At 40.9% G+C, this 22029-nt stretch overlaps 1 protein-coding gene across 1 annotated transcript in view; it reads left to right on the top strand.

The window, feature by feature from the left end:
• BRF1 (BRF1, RNA polymerase III transcription initiation factor 90 kDa subunit) overlaps nucleotides 1–22029 on the top strand; it is a 159940-nt gene that overhangs the window by 7368 nt on the left and 130543 nt on the right. The gene's annotated exons all lie outside the window — the stretch shown is intronic.

The raw sequence follows: 22029 nt of genomic DNA, 5'->3' as shown, positions 1-22029 counted from the left end.
TGCCTTGTCCCTTACGAGTCCTCTGTTACCATTAGCAATTTCTCTCTCATCCATTTCCTTCATCTTCACATTTCATGTGTTAACTTCCCCCGTCTCTCTTTGAAGGATGATAATGGGGCATCTTCTCCTTTTCATTTGGGATGATATTACATGTTTTTCGTGTGTGGGTGTGTTTTGTTGGGTGGTGGATTTTTTGTTGTTTGTTTTGTTTGGTAGTTGATGTTTCAAGTACAGCCTTTTCCCTTGGTAACCTTCTTCAACCTCAACATACCTCTTCCATCTAGTCCTATGTCATGGCTGGACATGGGTGGCAAAATTTAGATGTGTGTGTGAGCTCCTGTTTCTCATCTCCTTTCAGAGGCTCTGCATAGAGGCAGACAGATTTAGGGTGTGATTAATTTAATTCGAAAGGAAGTCAATGACTCATTCTCTGAAGCGTCTGTTTCTCTTCACTCACTGAAAGGAAGTCTATATTGACTAAGCCCAGTCACTCATCTCTGAAGATAAGGGTGATGAATCGTAGGCTTTCGTGTCTGCTGAATCTGTCTGTATTTGTGAATCTCCTTGTTGACACAGAGTTAACATGGCCAAAACTGAATTACAAATTGCATCCAACTGTTCTGCCCTTTTGCACGTTAACAAGTTCAAACTTCTTCCCACCGAGGCCACTCACAGCTTTCTTTCCTTCTGTCTTGTAGATCCACTCTCTCCAGCATCTGCTAAACCATGGATGTGTCCTAGCCATAACACTCACATATTTGTTTCTTGAATAAGTGTCTCTTGACTTTCGTTACTCTTCCTCTCTCACCAGAATATGCTCCAGAGCCAGGAATGTAGAAAAGTTGTGACCTGGAATGCTGAATCTTTGGTCCTTAGCTTCTTCATCAAAGAGTTTTAAAGGAATGTTGTTTTCCCATCTTGTTTGGCCTTTCACATTTGTGATTGCTGTTACTGATCACGTAACAGTTCAATAGGGAACTTTCCTGGTTTTACTAGGCTGTTGGACTTGCTTGTTACTGCTTGCTGGACCTCTGTGCTTCTGAGGCTTGCTTGGATGTCAGTAAGTGTGGGCTTTCCTGGTCCTCTGGTAAATTCCAGCAGCGCTAGCCACAGCATGATGCTGTACTCCCTGGTGGCCGAGCCTTCAGGGTATCTCAGTATCTCGCACACTTTTCTCAGAGCTTCATCTTCCAGAGTTTGCAGGCAACTGCACTAATCGGCAAAGACTTGAAGAGATGGAAAAACATTTATTTAAGGAAAACAAACAAAAAACTTCAGGGGCTGAAAACCTACTCTTTAGCTAGCATGAGTTACTCCCAGAATTTGGGTAAAAGCAGAAGACTGTATTTCCCTGCCTGTTGCCCTGTTACTTTAGAGTTTGATTCAGAGGCCTCTGAGGAAGCTGGGTTCCTTCCCGTACTCCAGCTTCTCCTTAAGCACATGGAGAATCTCTTCATTCTCATTTGGCTAATGATACCCTGTACTTCATCATCTCCAGCTACCTTTAAAAGACCTGTCAAGTTCATCAGCTGATCTGGGACAACCTTTTGGTTATTCATTGATTAGTTTCTACTTGAGTTGAAATTTGAAAATTTTTATTGTCTTAAGTTTTGGCCATTTTTGTGTTTTGCTGGGGAATGATGAATAAAGTACCTGTCTTGGGGATGGTTTTGACGTGCTGCTTATCCCTATAGGGACAATATAATGGGGAAGAGTCCATGTGTCTTTTAATGAGATCTGTTACATTTCTAAAGAAGAAGATCTGGGATCTTTTAAGTAAAGAGAAGAGGATATGCTGGAGATAATGTGGTTGGATTTTGCCCAGAGACTGATTGACAACTTAAAACTTTGAGCACAGCATTCCACTGGGTTGAAATAAATGAATGAAGCTTTGCTGGTCTTCCTTACTCTGTTCCTGTGTTTGCTTAGCCAGAAAAGGGAAAAATTAGAAAAGGCATTTTTAAAATTTGTCGGAGGTGTTGGTTCAGTCTGTATGTGACTGAGTAAACAGAGAGATTGTCCTGTGGCTGAGGACAGTCTCTGTTGCTACTTTTTCTTTTAATTTTGAAGGTTGTCTTTGAAGTTGGAAAAAAAAAAAAATTGCAGCCTAAATCAAATGAGTTAACATGACTTCTGTTGTCTTAACTAATAACTAGAAATATTTGCATGTTCAGCTCCTTTGAACTGGCCTGTTTCTGACTCTGGAGTTAAAAGCATCTTTCATGAATCCTTTGCTCTGTCTCCTCTCCTGTCTCTGCTCTGTCTCTTGGTTTATTAGCTGGCTGTGGGCAAGAGAACACTTGTGGCAGGGAAACACATATCTCTGCTTCATTTTATCAAACAAGAGAAGAAATGCCCTCTAAATTTCTGTGTGCTTGTGAAATTTTTTGGTTGGATATCAAAGTTACGGCCTTTTGTATCTCCAAAATTCTCCCTGTTAAATTTGGCAATTTCTGTGTGACACAGAGTAGCATGATACTGATCACATTTGTGGAATTCACTGATGGAGATTTATCTCCCTGCAGCCTTGTGTAGGTAATTGAAACCTGTCATTTCTCTTGAGAGCAATCCTTTACTTAAAGATGGTTTACCTAAAGGGCTAATGTTTTTTAAAACATTTGCTTTTTATAGTACTATTCACAAGGAAATGAACTTGGATATTAATAGGTTTATCTTCCTTCTTGTACAGTGTGGCAGAAAATAGGGGACTGCCTCTCTCTTTCCTCCCCCTCTAGTAATATCTATAAATTTCTGTGCTAGTAATCTGCCTCTTCTAACAAGCATCTGAATTAAGCCTTTTTTGCTTTGGAATGTTGTTAGACAAGCTTAAAATAGACTCCAGGTAATGTAGCTTTGGTTTAAGTTCTATGTAACTGCTGCTCTCCTTTTTGATAATGAAAGAATATATTTGTCAGTTTTGTGGCATAGGACTGTCTTAAACATTAAAACGTGAGTTTTGAAGTGTCCGTGTCATTTTATAGGCACTATGGCTCAAAACTTGAGAGGGGGAAGGTTGTTGTTGCTTTTAAATGCTGTGTTCTCTGATAGTACTGAGTTCTTTTCATGTGTTGAAAGTGCCTGTTAGTTTTGCTCTGTGGAATAAATTGGAGTTCTGGTGATGTGACAGTACAGGAAAGCGTTCCCTAAGCCCGAGGGTCTGCCAGTGTGATTTGCTTTTAGAGCTATTGCATTTTTCTTGGAAGACTGTTTTGCTGAAATAATGGCCACAGCATTAAACTTCTGGACCTCTGCAGAAATAACAAATAACAGAAGAAATTCAGAAACTACAGGGTTCTGTATCAGATATGAAATATGTGTCAGTGTGAGCTTCCTGTATCCAGTACAGCCACACCAGCAAATTTATTAGCAGACTGACCTGTGTCAGCCCCCTGCTCAAAAGAAGAAACCACCAAAAACCTCAAAACCAAGCTCTGGTCCCAGCCTGAACAACTACTCTGTGCATGCAAGCAGGTTATCTTTGACCTGGATGATTGCAGTCCTGGGATTTGCTGCCCTCCCTGTAGGTTGTGGTGTCAGCCCAGAGGGCTGATTTGGTGTGGTGTGTGGGTGGGAAGGAGCTGTTGTTTAAAGGGTTGGGAGCTCCTCAACCATTGCCATCAGACTGCTGCAGCTCTGGAGTCCAGTTCCATGGATAGGCACCTTGTAACAGCAAAGCCAGTTCGATCCCAGCCTTTCCCATCCCTCAACTGCCCCTTTCCACTCCCTTCACCCAAATGTGCTGGGCCTTAGCTTGGGCAATGCATCTCTGTACTGGGACAGTGAAAAGATCTGGGTTTCACAAGCAAAATAGAAAAATAAAAAGAACCAGCCCTTTTTTTCTTTTCCTGTTTTCTTTTTATCATTTCACTCCTCCACATGCCACCATACATTGGAGGAGGGAATGGGTGACGTAGAGATGAGCAGGAGCCTCTTAAACCAGTTCTGCAGCAGGAGAGGCTGAACGCAGAGCTGCGTAGTGAGCTTCTCTCTCTTTTGCTTTTTTCTCTTAGGTTTTCTAAAAACATTTATTTATAACCCACTGTCCTGTTACGTTCAGTCCTGCACAGTCAGAGTGAAAAAAGGTGTTTTCTGTTCTTTTGGCTTGACTTAATATGAGTGGGAAGATTTTAGAAATGTTCTGTTCATTGACTGCTGCTAGCAGATGGATGCTCTCCGCTTGAAGTGCCTCAGGCCTTGATATCTTCCGTTTTCTCCCCCTCCCTCCTCCCAGCACACACCCTGGAGTGTGCAGGCTGTGCTAATTTAGTCACAACTTTAAAAGGAGTGATGAAGAAGAAATGCTCAGCTCTAATAGAATTCTTGTCGCTCGTGACATCTTTGGGGAGTACATTTTCATTTCAGGATCCCTAAGGATTTTTTCCAGCAATGTGTATTAGATATTCTGCAATGCTTCGATGGAGCAGCACTAAAATTTGTGATGCATTTTAGGACCAAAATGCTAATTCTGTTTATATATATTAATCAGTTCAGAAAATACAGCATACATGACATCCAGTTTGATATTTTTCAAGTATTTTAGTAACCCAGGCGTGACTGTTTCTGGTTCTGAGGTGGCTTTTCCATTTCTCTGAACCACAAAGCAAACCTTTAGACAATCATTTCGTTAACCTAGTATGTTAAAACATTTGAACCAATTACTGTATTTTACGAAACTGAGTGTTCCTATGTAAAGAGTTTTCCTTACTTAACATTAGAAGTCATCTGACGCTAGGCCTGAGGAGTTTGATTAATTTTTTAACAGAATCACAAAATGTTACCATTTTCTGGTTAAAATTGCGTGTATTTTAAATGGAAACAAATGACAGATTATACACCACCAGACTTAAACAGATTATACACAACCAGACTGTTCTTCTATGCTGATGACTATGCCTTAACTTAGGGGATCTGTTCAAAATCCTGTACAGCTTCAATCACCAGATGGTGCTGTTATACACTGCTCAAAACACGCCTGGAAAGTAAGTTTCAGTTCTGCCATTGCCATACTTACTCAAGTGTAATTTCACGGGAGGAGTGGTGAGATAGAGAATTTCTTTCTTTAACCATGCCTTTAAAGTAGAGCCTTTCGTGAAAATTTTGGGTTTGCTCTTGTGTGAGCTGCTTAGAGCAGAATTTTCTCCCACATGGTTTATGACCATGTTTGATGTAAAAATGTTACGTGGGATAATTTAGGAGGTTGGATTCTGGGTGTGTGGGACCATATCTGGACTCTGAGCCAGTGTGATTCCTTCTTGGGTGCTGAGATTATGAAGGTTTGCAATAAGGAATGAAGGAGCATAACAGGCAAGTACTGAGTATTTTAGCAAAGGTGAAAGGCTGAAGAGTGATGTCTCTTCATAAGCCGGACATAACCTGTTTCATGAATGAGATGCAATTTAACCTGGTTAATTAGGAATTTGGAAGGGCAAGAACTCCAGTCTGCTCTGGAAAGACTCTCTTTAACAAAAGAAATCCAGGCTCCTAATGCACAGTTTCTTTTCAATGTATTCAATAAATGTAATGCTTTTCCTTTTATTTAGAAAAAAACTTGAAACATACATATAAATGTAGTAAATTTTTTTCCCCTCAGCAGTTGTAAAGTAATTAGAGTTGTAAAGAAAGTTGCTTTTTTCCTAAGGCTTTGCAGAACTGGTTGTTTATGGTTAGACATGAAATGGGAAATCATGAGTTTAAAGTTGCAAACTATTCCTTTAGATGAAGATGTTTTCCCCCTCTTTGTACTAAAATAATTGAATCATTTTGGACAATAAAACCAGCTAAGTACTAGGCTACTTAGACTAAACCTAAGTAGTGCTAAACATGTAGATAGAAATGAAGGAAGTTTAAGTAATTGCAAGAGGGGGGGAAGAATTCTCAAATGCATATCCCTCCTAAAGGCATTATTATTGCTGTAATTTTAGATGTAATTTCCTACATTAAGAATGTAACACTTGAAAAATGAATGTAATTATTTCCTACACAGAGATTTTTCTTTTAACTTTGTTTGCTATAGAAATCATAAGCAAATGACACTTACAAAGTAGAGAGAGAAGTACAGCGTGGTCTCCTCAAACCCAGGCTCCAGTGTGGCAAGGAGTTGGGTTTAGCATACTTAAGCTTGGTTTTGATCCATGCTGTGTAGACCTGCCCTGGATGTCAGCAGGAGCTGTATTTGCTTAGCATTATTGTTTGGGACATCAAGTATGTACCTAGAAGCTGGCTTTAATCACCAAGATTTAAAGCCTTCATGCTGTTACAACAAAGCTGTCCCAAACAAACACAGTGAAAATTAATTGGAAAGGCAATTGATTGCTTAGGTGTTTAAAGTCAGTTCAGAGGATTCCTGTGTTTTCAACCAGAAGAGGCTTAAGTTTGAACAATAGAAAAATCAAAAATGGATCTTTCTTCAAAGAAAGGTCATTAGCACTGAATGCAACAAAACAAATGGCTAATTATATTCAAATGTGTGACTCCCTAAGAAGTTATAATATGTGAATGAGCATATAAATGATTTTTTAATAAAATCAGTTAGGAATGGGATTTTTAGGAGAAAGCTGTATGCTCTTCCTTTATGTGCCCTAATACCACTCAGTTGATTATTTGTACTTTTGGGTAGGATATTATGAAATGCATAATATTAAGAAAGCAGTTTAGGATCACAGTTCCAGTCTCTGGGATATAAACAGAGCTCGGTTCATGGAATGACTTAGGATGTACAGGAATTACACCCACACCTTCTCCTGTATGGTTGTCATTCCTTAGAGAGAATGTATTGATTAATGTTTCCATTGTACCTTAGGCTATTTGATTGCTCTTATAAATCAGTATTCAGGGAAAGCATTCTCTGCATTTTTACAGTAGGAATCATGAATTTGCTACTTTGCTCTGTAGTCCATCTGCTTAGGATGAGTTTCTGAGAATGGGTTGCTCTGCAGACACTGGTCATTAGGTCTGGTCTGCAGCTTGAGGGTTTTTTTGATAACAGTACAGAACTAAGAAACTTGAGGTTGCTTGTTTCCTGTCCTTACAAAATTGATGTATAAGACAAAGCCACCTTCAAAGTCCTTCCATTTTAGAAAGCATCACATTATCTTGTCTAAAAGGGAGACATAAATATTGCAGTTTCCAGCCACGCTCTCACGGGTTAGCACCAGGTGCTAAAGCATGGGTGATCATCCTTAAAAGTCATCCTGGTACTTATTTCCAGAGTTTGGCAGAGCCAGCTGATGCATTTCTGGTTCCACTGGGCTTGTGTGCATATACATGCAAGCTCAGACAGATGCATAGAAATACTTCTACATGGGAAAAAACAATTTTTAAATTAGATTAGGAGATGGATGAGTTTGCTCATGGCATGTAGTGACAGGACAAGGGGGAACGGCTTTAAGATGAAGGGACGGTAGGTTTGGATTAGATATTAGGAAGAAATTCTTCCCTTTGAGGGTAGTGAGACACTGGCTAATGCTGCTGAAGTTGTGGCTGCCCCATCCCTGGAAGTGTTCAATGGCAGGTTGGATGGGGCTTGGAGGAACCTGGTCTAGTGTCCCTTCCCATGGCAGGGGTTGTTAGAGCTTGATGATGTTTAAGGTCTGTTCCAGCCCAAACCATTCTGTGATTCCATGATGCTTCTATCCTTTTAGACAAAGCATAGAAATTGTGTGTTACTGAAGAGCTGTGCTCAAGACTTGTGGCTGCACTTCTTGCCAAGGCTTGTCTCACTTCTGTTCCTTGCTCTGGCTGATGCCTGTAGAAAACTGTTTGTTTTTTTCCCTTGGGTTGTGTCTCAGCACAAAATCTTAAGAGCACAGGGAGCTGGTGCAAGGGGTGGTGGTGGGATGGATGGGAGGGTGTTGGATTTCCCCTTTCAACTGTCACTGGCAATTTCATCCTCTACTGTTTTACCTGATTTATTTATTATGAAAGAAAAAAGTAGATTTCTTCTAATCCAAGAAGGATTGGGAAAATACTCTTACAAAAAATAAAATGGTGAAAAGTACAGGCTCAGCTGGTCCAGTTGAATCTAGTCTTCACGATGAGGTTTTTGTGTATTCTCTCCTGCTTTTTACCCTACGTTTGCTGTGGAGTGAAGAGAGGAAAACAGACTTTATATGAAAACGCAGTAAATCACTAATAGCTCTTAATTTATCATTCACTCCTCTCTAATTACCAGCCTCCATTTTAAATGTGAGATGAATCCTCACAATTTGCTAATCCAAATTCATCCTCATTTTCAAAGGTGAAGATGAAGCTGTCCTCCTATTGTCAGCAAATCAGCATCTATAAATTAGGAGGTTTTAGAGGGGTTGCCTTATTATCCTGAGCCCCATGCAGCTTGCCAAATCCAAGCAGGTGTTATGTTTGCTTGCTTCCCTGGTTGTGAAAGCTCAGGGAAAATAGCTAGAAATAAAATTATTGAATGTCAGCAGAAATCTTGTAAGTGATTTCATAGCAGTACTAATGTGGGTGAATAGCTTTGCAAATACAGTCCCTTTCCACCTTAAAAATTTTTTTTTTATATCTAAACGTTTCTTCTCTTTAGAAAGTAGGAGGTGGGGAAATAATCTGACATATTTAGCTACATGAAATCCTTGTTTTTAAACTTAAAATACAAGGAAAATAATTTACAAGGCTGCTTAGTGATACTGTGGGAAAATGTGTATCTTGAGACTATTCAAAGGCATCTCAAAGTAGATTTAGAAACTATGGTTCCTGACAAGCACTAGAAAAAAAAAATACTGCTTCTGGTGCAAGCTGAATCAGTCCTTGAGCGTGTCAAGAAAGAATACCACTTTTCAAGTGATTTTTGGAACAAATCCAGGGTGCTTGTGAGGTGACGTTTGTTGTCTGAGTGGTCTGTGTTATTCCAGCTGGCCTTATACTAAAAGTTAACTCTTGCTTGCTGCCAGCTTCTTTCTTGAGGGCAAATGGGTATCTATAGCTTTGGTCAAAATAAAGTTGTTAGACATCCTGTGGATCACAAACATACTTCTGTCTCTTTGTGTTCTCTGTCCATGGTGAGTCCACCATGCATTGATGGCAGATGGTCTCCTCAAGGGTAGTTTGCACCCTATTCTAGATCTGGGGGAACTGGGAACAGAAAAAAATGTTCATTTTGCAGGATTACAGCGGTGCTCAGATGCTCTTTTTGCCATTTGCTACACAGTTTTCTTACTACCTGTGTGGGTAGTTTGTTTCCCCCACTGCTTGTTACTTTTTGATCTGACACATATAACCAATTTCATTCCAAGATCGTTGCAGTGTTTGATTCCAGGTTTAAGAAGAAGAGGAAACTTGATGTTGATGAAGGTCTTTGACATAGGGGGGAAAAAAAGCTTTGAGGTTGTTTTGGATTTCTGAGAAACACTGATTAGTCATGCCAGCAAAGTCGAGTTGTGGGATTGCAATGACACTGAATATTAGATACCAGATTCAATATCCTAAGAAAACTTCAACAGAAGATAAAGGGGAGCATAAGGGAGTGTAAGCAGTTACATGGAAACAAAAATCAAGTTCTTAACAAAGTACATTTGGAATTAATTGTCTCTTCTGCATTTTGCAGCAGGAGTCAAAGGTTGTCACCTGCCTCCGTGGCTCAGTCAGGGAATAGTGTGTGGTTTTCCATCTCCTCCAGAAGCACTCCCTCCCTGTTAAGATAAGAAGGATCCTTGTGTCAGATATCCATTCCTGATCCAGTCTGTAGAAGGCATAAGAGGGAGACGACATAATAACAGCCACTTGCAACAAGATGTTGTTAAAGTTTGAGTGCTCTGATTTCAAAATGATAGCAGGCACTGTTACTGGAGGGTAAAACCACAGTTGATTTGAGGCCCTCAGAAATGTTTGGGTGTGCCAAGTTCAGCTTCCTATCCATAGGGGCATGGCTTTCAGTAGGAGTTGAGTGCTTAAGATAATAAAAGCTGGATTAAACAAAGCAGCACCCATACTTGTTGTCGGACAATAGGATGGCATTTGACCATAGAGAAATGTGAATTTGGTGGGTCCTGTTGCTGTTGTAACTGCCAGGGACATGGATACGTGGATGTAAGGTTATTTTGGACAAAGCTAGGCAGAATTTCATCAGCCTGTCTGCTTTTCATAACACTTGAGTAAAATACAAAAGGTAGGAAGGGGCAGATTATAATTGTTTTGCAGAGGGAAAACATGGTCCTTGAGGCTGATTAATGTAGCAGTAGAACTTCTGAGGCCTTCAGTGAGGAGCTGCTTTTAGCATAAACAGGTCTGAGACAGGCAATTGATTGAAGTGTTTGTTTATTTTTGTGGGTCTTGAAATAGGTCAGTAAATAGAATTTACCCTGTGGACTGTATCGAAGCAATATGTTAGTTAGGTTTGAGATGATGCTGATGTTAAGCAATTCCTTAGGGCAGCTTCCTTGATTGCAGCTCCACAAGTCAAAGAAAAAGCTCATTTTGGTGTTGGCAGCACCTGTCTGATTGAAACTCTGAGGCAGCTTGTGTTTTACAGTCAGCTTATTTAAAAAAAAAAAAATTCTAAACACTGTCACTAATCAGAAAATGCTATGAAATTTAGTCCTGTCTGTAGTCAGACGAGGGCAATATTACATTCAGTTAGGTTGTTCTCTCAACTGCTCTTAGAACTGTTTTGGGGGGTTGTTACAATCAATACTCTTTCTTGTGTTGAGCATCCTGCAGGAGCAGTGGCAGTATCAGGGGAGATGAATCTATGTCTCCTTCAATGAGATCCGTTAGGTTGCTGCATAGCAATCATCACATAAATCCACTGATTTCTGCTTAAGTCTTTAGTCAGTATGATCTCTGGTAGCTATTTTTCACCATACCATATTACCTAGAGGAAAAGGAATTAATAATGCATCTAGTCTTGGATACGTATGTTTAATGGATGATCTCACATCCTATCTTGGAGTCAGACTGCACAGAAAAAACCCTGTTGTAATTGATCTTTGAGGTTCAGCACATAAAGAACAGAAAAATGTAACTGTGCTTACCTAAAATTTTCTTTAACTACTAAGGACTGGCACACAGGAGGTAAGTGGATCATCTAGAAGAGCAAAGGAAGTTGGTATCTGAAGATTTGGTTATGGAGAAAATTTCTCAGATTTTGTTGCATGAACAAGTGTTGTTTTTTGGGGTTTTTTTTTTGTGGGATGTGCTGTTAATAAAATGTTTAATAAATAATACAATTTAATATTTAATAAACGTTTAATTTAGGAAAACTAGAATGGAGTGGTGACTGGAAAAAAAAATTAAGAGGCAGAAACTTGAGTAGGTGGATCTTTGCTGTCCAGGTCAGGCTGTTCTGTGTGACTGACAGTGGGTCAATTGTTGTTCTGTGTCAGACTGAGCAGGCTGAGGTGGCTATTTGGGGAGGAAAGGGTAGAGGAATTCTTTTTCCTTATTCTGTGCACTCAGAATACAGAATGATTCTGTCATGCAAAGCAGCCTCTCTCTGAAGGTTACAATTTTGCAAAAGCATAAGAACTTCCTTTAACCTAGTAAATCATCTTAGCCCATTTTTCTTGTATAGCATCATTCCATATCATGAATTTTTCTTGTGTTTTGCCCTTACCGATTCATATGTTCCAAGCAGTGGGAGTTTCCACCAGTTCCCTTGGGAAACTATTATGAGGTCCAGTGAGTTTTGTTGTAAGGTCCTGTTAACGTAGTGCTTACATTTTCCATTAATTTCATGTTATTAGCCCTTAGGCATGAACTCATGCTTGTATCTATTTATGGCTTAAACTTCCCTCATCTTCCAGAAATCTAGTGATCTTCTGCTCTTCTCTTAACAAATCATGTCTGATAATTAGGTGAAGGTTCTAAGTTCAGTCTCTGGGTCTTTAAACACCCACCCCCTCTCTCCCAGCCATGTTCTTAATCTTTTATTCTAGGGTAATCAGGGCTCCAGAGGAGAATCAAGTCTAGTGAGAATTTCCTCATCTCAAACAGTTGTTGATGTATGACATCCTGTACATAAATAGTAGCCTCCTATAAATGGAAGGCATCACAAACATACAGATAAATATTATTCAAATATGCCAAATGTTTTCTAAGAGGGCCATGTTGGCTCTCTAGAAATATGTAGATGGCATTGTAGTTTTAATTCTTTACCGAAACAGTCTGTACATCTGACTTACATAAATGTTATTTTTTTAAAGAAATACAAGGCTGTTCCTGAAATATGTGCATTCTGTCTTTAAACATAAATCTCTTTCCAACTCCAGGCTGAAGTAGATACCACGAGAGACTGACTTGATAAATGGTATCACTGATTCACTACATGGTTTAGCTGAGATTTGTGGCAACCTTCACTTATGCTTAGTTTAAAAAGGAAGGAAATGCAAAGTTGAGGCTGAAGCCCTGTCCATAATGTCTTCTGTCATCTCTGGGCAGTACAGAGGTGCAATTACCAGGGGCAGCTGTAGCTTTGATCTAAATAGGCCATTTGTGGTGCTAAAGGAGAGCAGCCCCTGCAGAATCACACTGCTTGCATGAATGCTGTAGCTGATGGACTCAGCTGCCAGGGACAAGCTAAAGGTGGAATTTAATTCTTTAGCTGCAGCCTGGATAAAGATTGATGCTGTCTTACCTAACTGCCAGGTTTCTTATCCCTTCTGTATAAAGGAATAAGTATTTGACCACTCGTCAGCTTCATATAAAAATGCCTTAAATAAGTATTAACCTAATACAGTCTCTCTTGCTTTTGTAACAGCTCTGTGCCTTTCCCAGCTTGATTTCAGTTCTTCTCTCTTTCTGCTTCCATTTTTAGATCATGTTTTATCTCTTATCCCTTTGATATCTCTAATAACTCCTTCTTTTTCTTCACCCCCTCATCTACTTCTCTCTGCATCCTTTTTACCTTGATGCCTTCTCACTGTATTTGCATGTTTTTAGATGATCTAAGAAATTTGCCAATTAGTTGATATTTATGAAATTTTTACTTTGGAAATGACTGTGTCATCTTCTTTCACTGCCAGTTGGATAGGGTCTGGATGTGAAGAGAGTGCCCTTCGTTAGATTTGTATGTGGAATTATAGGGGAAGGAAAAGGAAAGAAAACCCCAAAGCCCAAAAAACAAACCCCCACTACAAAAATCAGAGCCCCAAAGTAGCTTTGGGCTCACAGGCCTTTTTCAGTCCCGAGGAAGCAGCAGCAACCTTAAGTAGAGGCTGAGAGCAGAATGGGTATTAGTCTCTGTCTGTGCAGTCCTTCCTGCCTGCACAGTTGGATGATGGAGAGTGGAAATAACTTACCACTAACAGTTGTATTTTGACAGAACAACTGGTGTGCAGAGGAGCAGGGCTGAACCCTAGGTGAGGATAATTGGCCTGCACATGTCTGAGGACAAGTAAATTCTCAGACATGTTATAAAAGGTGAGTGTTAAAGGTGGACAAGGAAAGTAGGGAAGATTCACAGGGATGCACAGGGGCCTCTTGGCAGGAAAAGGGAAAGGCTGGACTGGCTTTTATAGCAGGGAATATGGATTAAACAGGAAGGTTGTTTTTGTTTGGTTTTTTTTTTAAACAATCTTAGTGTGTGTGACCTTATCTAATGGTTGCTGCAGTGCAGCTGGGAAGTGGTAATTGTTCAGCTGTGGTAACTCAATTACTTCTGCTCCTGTCCCTGTCCCTTGGTCTCAGTGGTGGTTCTGGCCAGGGGATGCCATCAGCTCCTGCATCCTCCTCATCCATGTGGAGCTCCATGTGGAGCACCCTGACTCCCAGGGCTCCTGTCAGCTTCCATGGTGTTTGCAAGGCTGAAAAATGGCTCCTGTCAGCTTTCACTCTTCTGTGCCTCGCAGAAGCCCCGATCTGCAGGGAAGGCAGGAGAGCTGGCTGTCAGCGAGCAGATAACACTGCACTGATTTATATGCTGCTCGCATCTGCAAAGTTTTCCACTGCAGCAATGGATCCCTTTGTGTTCAGTCTTCATTTTTGTTTTGTTTTAAAGATTTTGATAACTTTTACCAATAGGCAGTGGAATTTTTTTCCTGTATTGTGCTGTATTCATGAATTTTTTTATCTGTGTAGATTGATGACAATTGCTTGTTAGTTAAATGTTTTTTGCTTTGTAAAAGTATGATATAAGTTCAGTCTTTCTCATAATGATAGAATTGCAAGTTTTTAAAACTTCCAAAAAGTGGTCTTTTCAAAACTGTCAGATTATGTCGTGAGCAAATATTTTTCTTTCTTTTTCCTGCAGTGATGTAGAAATGATTTTGGGTGGTTGAAGGTAGTGCTTGGATCAGCAGTAATGCTGTGTGACAGCAGAAATGTTCCATTTCTTGTTGTGACAAGAGTAACAACTGGTAATTGATAAGTGTATGGAAAAGCTTTAAATGTATATAGATATAGAAAAATCTAAGAATAACTGTCATGTAAGATGTAATTAAAAAAAAAAAAATAAAATCACTGTCCAAACAATACAGAGGAAGATGAAAGCAAGGCCTAACTGGTGGTGCTTTCAGAAGGAAATCTTGCATGTCCAAAAGCTACCACTATCTACAAGTTCTTGGTGTTTTAAATTTTTCTTTCCAATTTCCTTAATGTGAGACAGGTAAGGGTTATGCTACATTAATCATACATGTGCTCACAGTTCTTGCCAGTAGTGCAGCTTTCCAGCTGTTTCAACTTTGAAACAGCTGCAAATCTTCTGCAAATAAAAAAATTCAGTTAGCTAAACTTTCAGATATAAAAAAGCCCATATTTGCTTTCTTCCAAAATGAATCTGAAATGACCTGAAGCATTCTAATAGACAAATAATTAATGAGCACGATAGCATTTGTTTAAACTGTGGTAAGTCAGACTTCTGTGTAAGCTGCCTTGTATGGGAGGAGCAGCGAGGGCTGGGAGCAGTAGCAGGGAAGCAGGAGGAAGCGTAGGGATAGTGTGTACTTTTCTCTTTGACCCATTTAGGCTTCAGTCTCACATTTGCTTTGAGTTGATCCACGTGTATGTGGCTGTTGACAGCGTTTCTCCTCTCCTGTGCCACATTCTGCTGCTGTTAGGGCTTGGGAGGGTGCTTGTTGAGTTACATGAGGGAACTGGTCCAAATGAAAATTCAGCTTTTTTTGTTGCTTGGGTTGATTTTCAGCACTGCAGATTCCCTCATCTGTATCAGTGTGTGGCCATGTAAATGTCATGTTGGAGGTGGGAACACTGTCTGCAGGAACAGCTTGGACTTTAGCTTCACTTAAAACAGTCGTGATCCAATTCTTTCAATGCTAGTGAATCAACAGATAAGGGTTTTGTTGGGGTTTTCTTGCTTTTGTTTTCTTTTAATGTCAGCATTGACTATGGTTTCCCAACGTGACACCATAGGTGAAGTTCGGTAAGGACTTTATGAAGAAGCAGTTCTTTAGCTGTGCTGAAAAGAATAATTAAGTGGGGTTAAGAAATGAGCAAGCTGCTGTCTTGAGGATGATGGGCAAGATTAGCAATAGGTTAAGTGCAGCCCCTGCATCAACTGTATGGCTTCTAGTCTGTTGTTGAAGTGTGGGTAGCAGTTAGATGGATAATGGGAATGAAATGGCAGCAGTAGAAGGGCCACCTGTGAGGGAAGCAGAACTCCAGGAACTGAATGCAGAAAATCAGAGGAACCACTTGCGATGCCAGATTTTTCAGAGTGGGTAAGACAAATTAATTCAAATGGCCAGTTGCTGTATATGCAAAGAGGCTCTCCATGTGGGAGTGGTATCATAGGATCAGGGAATGGAAAACGTTCCTGAGGAGGGGGGTGGGAGAACTTACGTGGGTGCTTTGCAGGCCTGCTTTGGCATTAATGGAATACAAGGGCCAATTTTGAGGGAATGAATCCTTAAAGAAGTATGGATAAGTGCTGAGAAGCGATGTTAACAGCAAATTTTCTAGGTGAAAGAAAAGTAGCTTAGTATCAAATATTTAAAACGTGGTTGCAGCAGTGGCCACTATCTTGAATTTTTAAGCCATTAATCTTAAAGATGCATGGTTGTTCTCTTTAGCTGAATAAGTGAATGAGGCTTTGACATGCTCTGGAAGGGCTTTACCAGGACAGAGGGGAGCTGCACCTGGTAGATGGGGTGCTCTCATGGGAGGCTAAATGGATGGGTTGGATTGTTGTCAGTGGGCAGAGAAATTGAATACAGGTCTCTGCACTGAGATAGGCTGGGTCTGGATCTACAAAGATAAAGAGGAGGCATCAATCCTTCAGTAAACAGGTCTGGATTAAGTATTTTTTATTTCACAAGGTTATTTTTAACAGGGATCAGTTTACTGGTTTGGTTTTCTGTCCATTGCCACAAACAGTTTTACTGGCACAGTTGGTGAAATATCGCAGGGAAAGGGCCAGGAACTGTTTTATTCTGCTGAGATAACAGGAACAGAGTGTACCCTTGGGCAGTCCCTGAAGCAGGTCTGCCAGGTGACAGAGGCACTGAGGATGCATCAGTCGGAGCGGGGCCAAGTGTTCATGGGCTCCAGGTTGCTCAGCCTGGGGACTGACACATCCTGTAGAGGATGGGCAGTTCTTGGGTGGAAGAGCCTGGGTTTGGGGATGTGGAGTGCACCCACAACCAGGTGGCAAGATAGGGATTTGGAGCTAGGCTCAAGTTAGGCAGAGCATGGGCATGAGGCCAGCATGGTCATCACTGTCCTCATGGGCCATTAGGTGTTACTGGGAATAACTCTTAGCTAACCTTGATAAAATTAAACTTGTTATTGTGCTGGGTCAGCACTGCTGCAGTGTCCTGCTGTGCTGCTACTTTTACTGCTCATTGGCTTTTTTCCTTACAGACTCACAGGGATAAAGCTGTTCCCCACTTCCAGTATTGCATGTGTGGCTGGAAATGCTTGGTGTGAGCACTTCAGCCATCGCCTCGCTTCCCTCCCTGCCTCCCCCCATCGCTTGGGCTTTAAATGTTTTCTTGTCTTTGATCACAGGACTCTACCCTTGACTGGGCTGCTGGGACCAGCCCCCATGAGTGTAGCCCCACTGACAGTCCTGGACTGTCCCTGTTGTGCCTTTGTTTGTTTGTTTTACTGATCTGTAATACAAATAACATAGAAGCCTGGCATAGAGCAAAGAGCAGGAAATTCATTCAGGCTTTGAGCTGGGAGTTGCTGAAATTGAAAGATGTGATAAAGCATGCAGAGATGCTCGCACATAAAAACTGCTCTTTTCCCCCTTTTTTTGGGGTTCTTTTGGGGAGCCTTTTCAAAGAAAGAAAAGGAATGAAAACCCAAATGCAGAACAAAATCTGCACATAAAATTCAGTTGGTAATTTGAATGCTGGAAATGAATACCCAAGTGAAAACCATATGAAATGTTTCCTTTAATAGAATCTAGTGTTTGTTACCATAACAATCCTTTTTGCAAAAGAAGGATTAGTGCTGTTAACATGACTCCATTCCCTGATTCAGGTAGCACTGGTTTCCAGGGCCCCTGGAGCAAATTGCAGAAAGGGGGGCAAATCCATATGCCTGGATTTTGATGATGCACTTCAGTATCGTAATAACAATTCATTTAGGCTCTGGCTTTGTACTGCCTGTTATTTCCCTGGAAACTTATGCTCCGTCCTGACAAGTACTATGAAATAGCAGTGTCACAGCCTTTGTCAGACTGAAGGCAAGGCTACAGATGAGCAGGCAGAAGCCAGGTAAGTGTAATGTAGAGCTGTAGCTGCTTGACATTACTGACTTTTAAGGATCAAAAAAAAGGTATGATTCCTGTTCCACAGGCGAAGAGAACAAGATGTTTCTGTAGTAACGAGATCATAAAAGAAAGAAAATTGCTTGTAAAGAATATGTCTGATTTTCCCTCTTTTTCTACTTTGCTTCTATTATAACTTAAGCTGCAGTTTTGCTTTCAGCTTCCTCTTGTGTAAGCATTTAATATAACCAAGATATTCTGCAAATCTGTTTTTTTGACAGTGATTTCTGGCCTGCACATTTTGTTTTGTAATAACGACTATTTCCTTTGTCAAAAGAATGGAAATTATCTGAAATAAAAGGATAGTAGCATTCAGTGGTCCTATCTGAACTTGTCACTTCAGGTCTGCTGTGCCAGTTCAAAGCACTGAGGTTGGCATCAGATGAGAAGATGATGGTATTTCTTTTAGCATGCTGGGAGTAGATGGATAGAAACACTTTTTTTTTTAGTAGGCTTGGAACTAAAAGCTGAAAAGGGCCTTTTGTTTTTTGCTGCAGATTCAGGAGCGTGATAAACTTTACTACTTGGTAGCCTGGGAACTTGATTTTGTGTGTTGATTACAGAAGTGCAAACTTCTCTCTTTCTCTCACTTCCCCCCTGCCTCCCCCTCCACCCTGATGGTGTGATGAGCCTTTGAGAAATAAATGGGAATTGCGTGGTGTGTGCTGTATGCATCGCAAAATTTCTGTAGTTTCTAGACTTTTGTTCTTTTGCTCTTTAAAGGAAAATTTATTGCTGCTTTACTGGTGAAGGAAGGGGGAGGATTTTTGAAACCTTGTTGTTGCGCTTGTCCTGACTTTTTAAAAAGATACTGTTCCCTGCCCTTCTCCCAAAGGTACTTAGATACCAATTTTCTTGACATCACTAAATTGCAAAGGCAGCATGAAGTGTGAGCTTTGACCTCAAAGGTGCTATTTCTTGTGGTTTAAAATAAGAATCCCAGCATCTGTCAAAAACCTGTAAGGCCCAAAAGAAGCAATGCCTATTTCAAGTTACTAATAAAAAATGCACCTACTAAGAGACTTGTTTTACCCCTGTATATTTTGTGTTATAACTTGTGCTTCTGCATAGCAATTTGGAAAAAAATGCAATATTTAATTCTGACTGTTCCACATGATGATATTCCTTTATTGTACTGAGATAGTAGCTGCAGGTTTTTAGAGCAGGGTCACATTGAAACTTTTAAAAAAGCTGTCCTGCAGGATAAAATGGATAAGAAAGTCAGGAAGGTATTGTTCTGAGTGTTCTATAATCCAGAGCACAGCAGGGTTTGAAGGTGTGTCAGTTCTTTTCCATCTAGTAGAGCATCTCAGTTCATTGGAGTTTGTAACATTGTGGTGGAATCGGGTGAACACTAAGGGGAGCAGATTGCTAATAAATTGCACTATTGTTAGATATTCCCACTGTTTCAGCTGAGATCCTCAGATCCTCAGGCTTGTTGCATCCTTGCAGCTGGCTGGACCAGCTCACTGGGACCATATGGTGAGAGTGGCAGTGCGGGCATTGCCGGCCGTGAGGGCTGATGGAAGCCATGCTGAGAGTCAGAGCAAAGAGGGAGACGGGAGGGAAACAGCAGCTGCAAGGGTATAAAATGCCACCCAGCTAGCGAGGAGCAGTGTGGGAGTGGGAGGATGTTCAAGGGCTGATCGCCATAATGCAGTGCTGTAGGTCTGCTGGAGGGAATTGCTCATCTTCCCAGCCCTGGAGCTTGCAGCTGCTCGCAGCTCCTCCCCGCACTGACCCTCTTGCTGGGGGAGCAGTGTCTCGATGCTTAGCAAGGTCTGTGGCTGCCACTGCTCAGTTTTGAGGACTTCTCATGTTGAGGACTGGCAGTATGAATATTTGGACTCTTTTCTTGTTTGTCAGCAGTAACTGGAGCATTGGATAGAGAATTTATTTTGATCAATTGTCTTCTTAAGCCAAATTTCTCTATGTATGAACATCTGCTCTTCAGATACCAACAGATTAAATCACTGTATTTATAGTTAAATAAAATATTATGGAGGCACATTTTTCAGCTCTGGAAATGTCACATTGACAAGCTAGGCAGAAAAGGTTGGAAGTCACAAAATAACATACTTTTGGTTGTCAGCTGACTGGGGTGAGGGCCCTCTACAATGGTTTGGTTGTGTGCTGCAGTACCGGGGTGACAGCCATCTAGCTGATATCTGCCTTTTCTTGGGCTCTGTGAAGTACCTTCTTGAATCTGGGAAGGAACCAGAAGGAGTAAAAGGTATCTTGAAGGTCCCTGTGGAGAAATCTAGAAGCATGATTGCTAATGCTAACTTTTCCAGCTATTTTTTTCTTAGTGTTACATAAGATACCAGAAAAATAGAATTTTGTTGTCGTGTTAAATTCAAGGGGTGGAGGTGGTGATGGGGAAACAACAAAGCTTTTGATCTTTCTTTAGTAAATAGGAGACTGGTTACAGAATGTAAATGTTTATCTTAGATGATGCTGTAAGCAGTACATTTCTTTTCTCTCTTCTAACAAATAAGGACAAAACCAAGTTAGTCATCAAGATACACATAATTTCTAAGATGATTCTTGTCCTGAATTAAGTTGTTCATGTTGGGGATAAGCAGCAGTGTAACAGTTGCCTTGTTTTTCCACAAACTGTACAACTGATATAATACCACAGAGCAGCTTGAGGGAGTCCTAGCACACAGAATTAAAGCCTTGTCTGGTCTGCAGAAGGTTGAGTAAAACATTCAGAGAAATAGCATTTCCTAAGGAGACAAGTACCTTTCTCTTAGATCTCTTTTGTATTTTTTTCAGTAGACAATTACCCCTGAAGTAATTCTACTTTAAAATATTGATGGTGAATTAAGAGCTCAGCTAAAAATGCATATATTACTCAAACAAGCATACTGTTTTCTTAAGATGGATTATGATGAATTAATTATATTCCAACATTTGAAATTAAGAAAAGGTTAAATACTCAGAATGTTAATGGTAGCTTAGGGTTGGGAGCAGCTCAGTGGTGAAAATAGTTTATGAAAGAAATTAATTTCAAGTATCTTCCTCTGTGTTATTCTTTTTTCCTCTTTTGGTATGTTCTTTGTTTTTGAAGGGAAGCTGCTTTGCTGCCACTGCAAAATGAGTTTTTAGTACTCAAGTGCATTTCTTTCCCCCCAGATGGGTATAAACTGATTCTTTCTTAGGGATAGAAGAAGCAGCATACAGGCTGTAGAGTGCGAAATAAAATTCTGGAAAGGCCAGGTGCTAGTTAGTACCTTAATTTTGGGAAGATGTGGTATTTGTATTTGAGGCTGGTGAGTGCCAGTCCAGGGCCTGCTGACAGCAGTGGAAAAACTGTTCCCCAAATGGGCTTTGGATTACCCTTGAGTAGCTTATCGTGCCCACACCTCCCTCCCATGGAGGGTGATGGATCCTTCCTCTGCTCTTACTTCTTTGCCCAGACGTGTTACACCTGGTTGACCAGTGTGCCTTAAAGGATATCTTTAATGATAAGGTGAGTGCAATAATTTCCACGTGTGCAGGAAGGAGAAGCTGCTGCTTTGCGGCAGCTCCTGTTTGGCCGGAGTCCTGCTGACCCCGGCTGCCTGGCTGGAGTCACTTCTTGTTAAAACCAGCATCTCTGGCAAAAGGTTGTTCAGAGGTGAAGCATTTTTACCATGTTATTAGTGATGATGATGTAGGGATTTGCATAAAATTAAGATGTGTGGTCTGTGCAGGAGCTGAGCCGGTGGTGTTCTGGGAAGCATCGTGTGATTGCCATTGCTTCCTGTGAGCAGTGGTGGGCACAGCAGGCACCTTTGTGCCCCTTCCACAAGCTGCTCGTGACATTCCTGAAGGAAACAGATGAGAGTTTCCTGTAAATACATGTGCTGGAAACATCTGCCCAGCACATTGAATTAAAGGATTTTTCTTGATGTGCTGTCTGACCCTGTATGCTGAGGAACTTGAGTGCTCTGTTTTCCTCATGACTTCCCCCATCTTTTTCTTAAGCTGTTTTTTCGGCACATTCTTCTGAAGCTGGAGCTGTGGGGACGGATTGGACCTTGCTTCCCGCATCTGTCCCAGCAGCTGGACCACTTCCTGCCATGAATCATCTGAAACACACTTTTTTCTTTTTATTGTTTTATTTAAGGGTGAAGGCACATTTGTTTCCTGAAGCCACAAGCTAGTCTAAGTAGTCTGGCAGACAAGCCTCAAATGAAGGCTGGGGTGTGAACGTGTTTGGAGGAAGGAAGTGCCTCCTATCATTGGGATCGTAGGCAAGCCAGGAGCAGAGCTCCTTTCCTTGTGGACTTCATTTGTGGTCAGAGGAGCAGCAAACTCCATCACTTCTTGGAGAGCTGCAGCAAAATGTCTACTCTGTT

Source organism: Corvus brachyrhynchos, unplaced genomic scaffold (assembly GCF_000691975.1).
Source record: "Corvus brachyrhynchos isolate BGI_N302 unplaced genomic scaffold, ASM69197v1 scaffold245, whole genome shotgun sequence".
NCBI classification, from domain to species: Eukaryota; Metazoa; Chordata; class Aves; order Passeriformes; family Corvidae; genus Corvus; species Corvus brachyrhynchos.
This window is presented reverse-complemented; position numbering and strand designations above follow the sequence as displayed.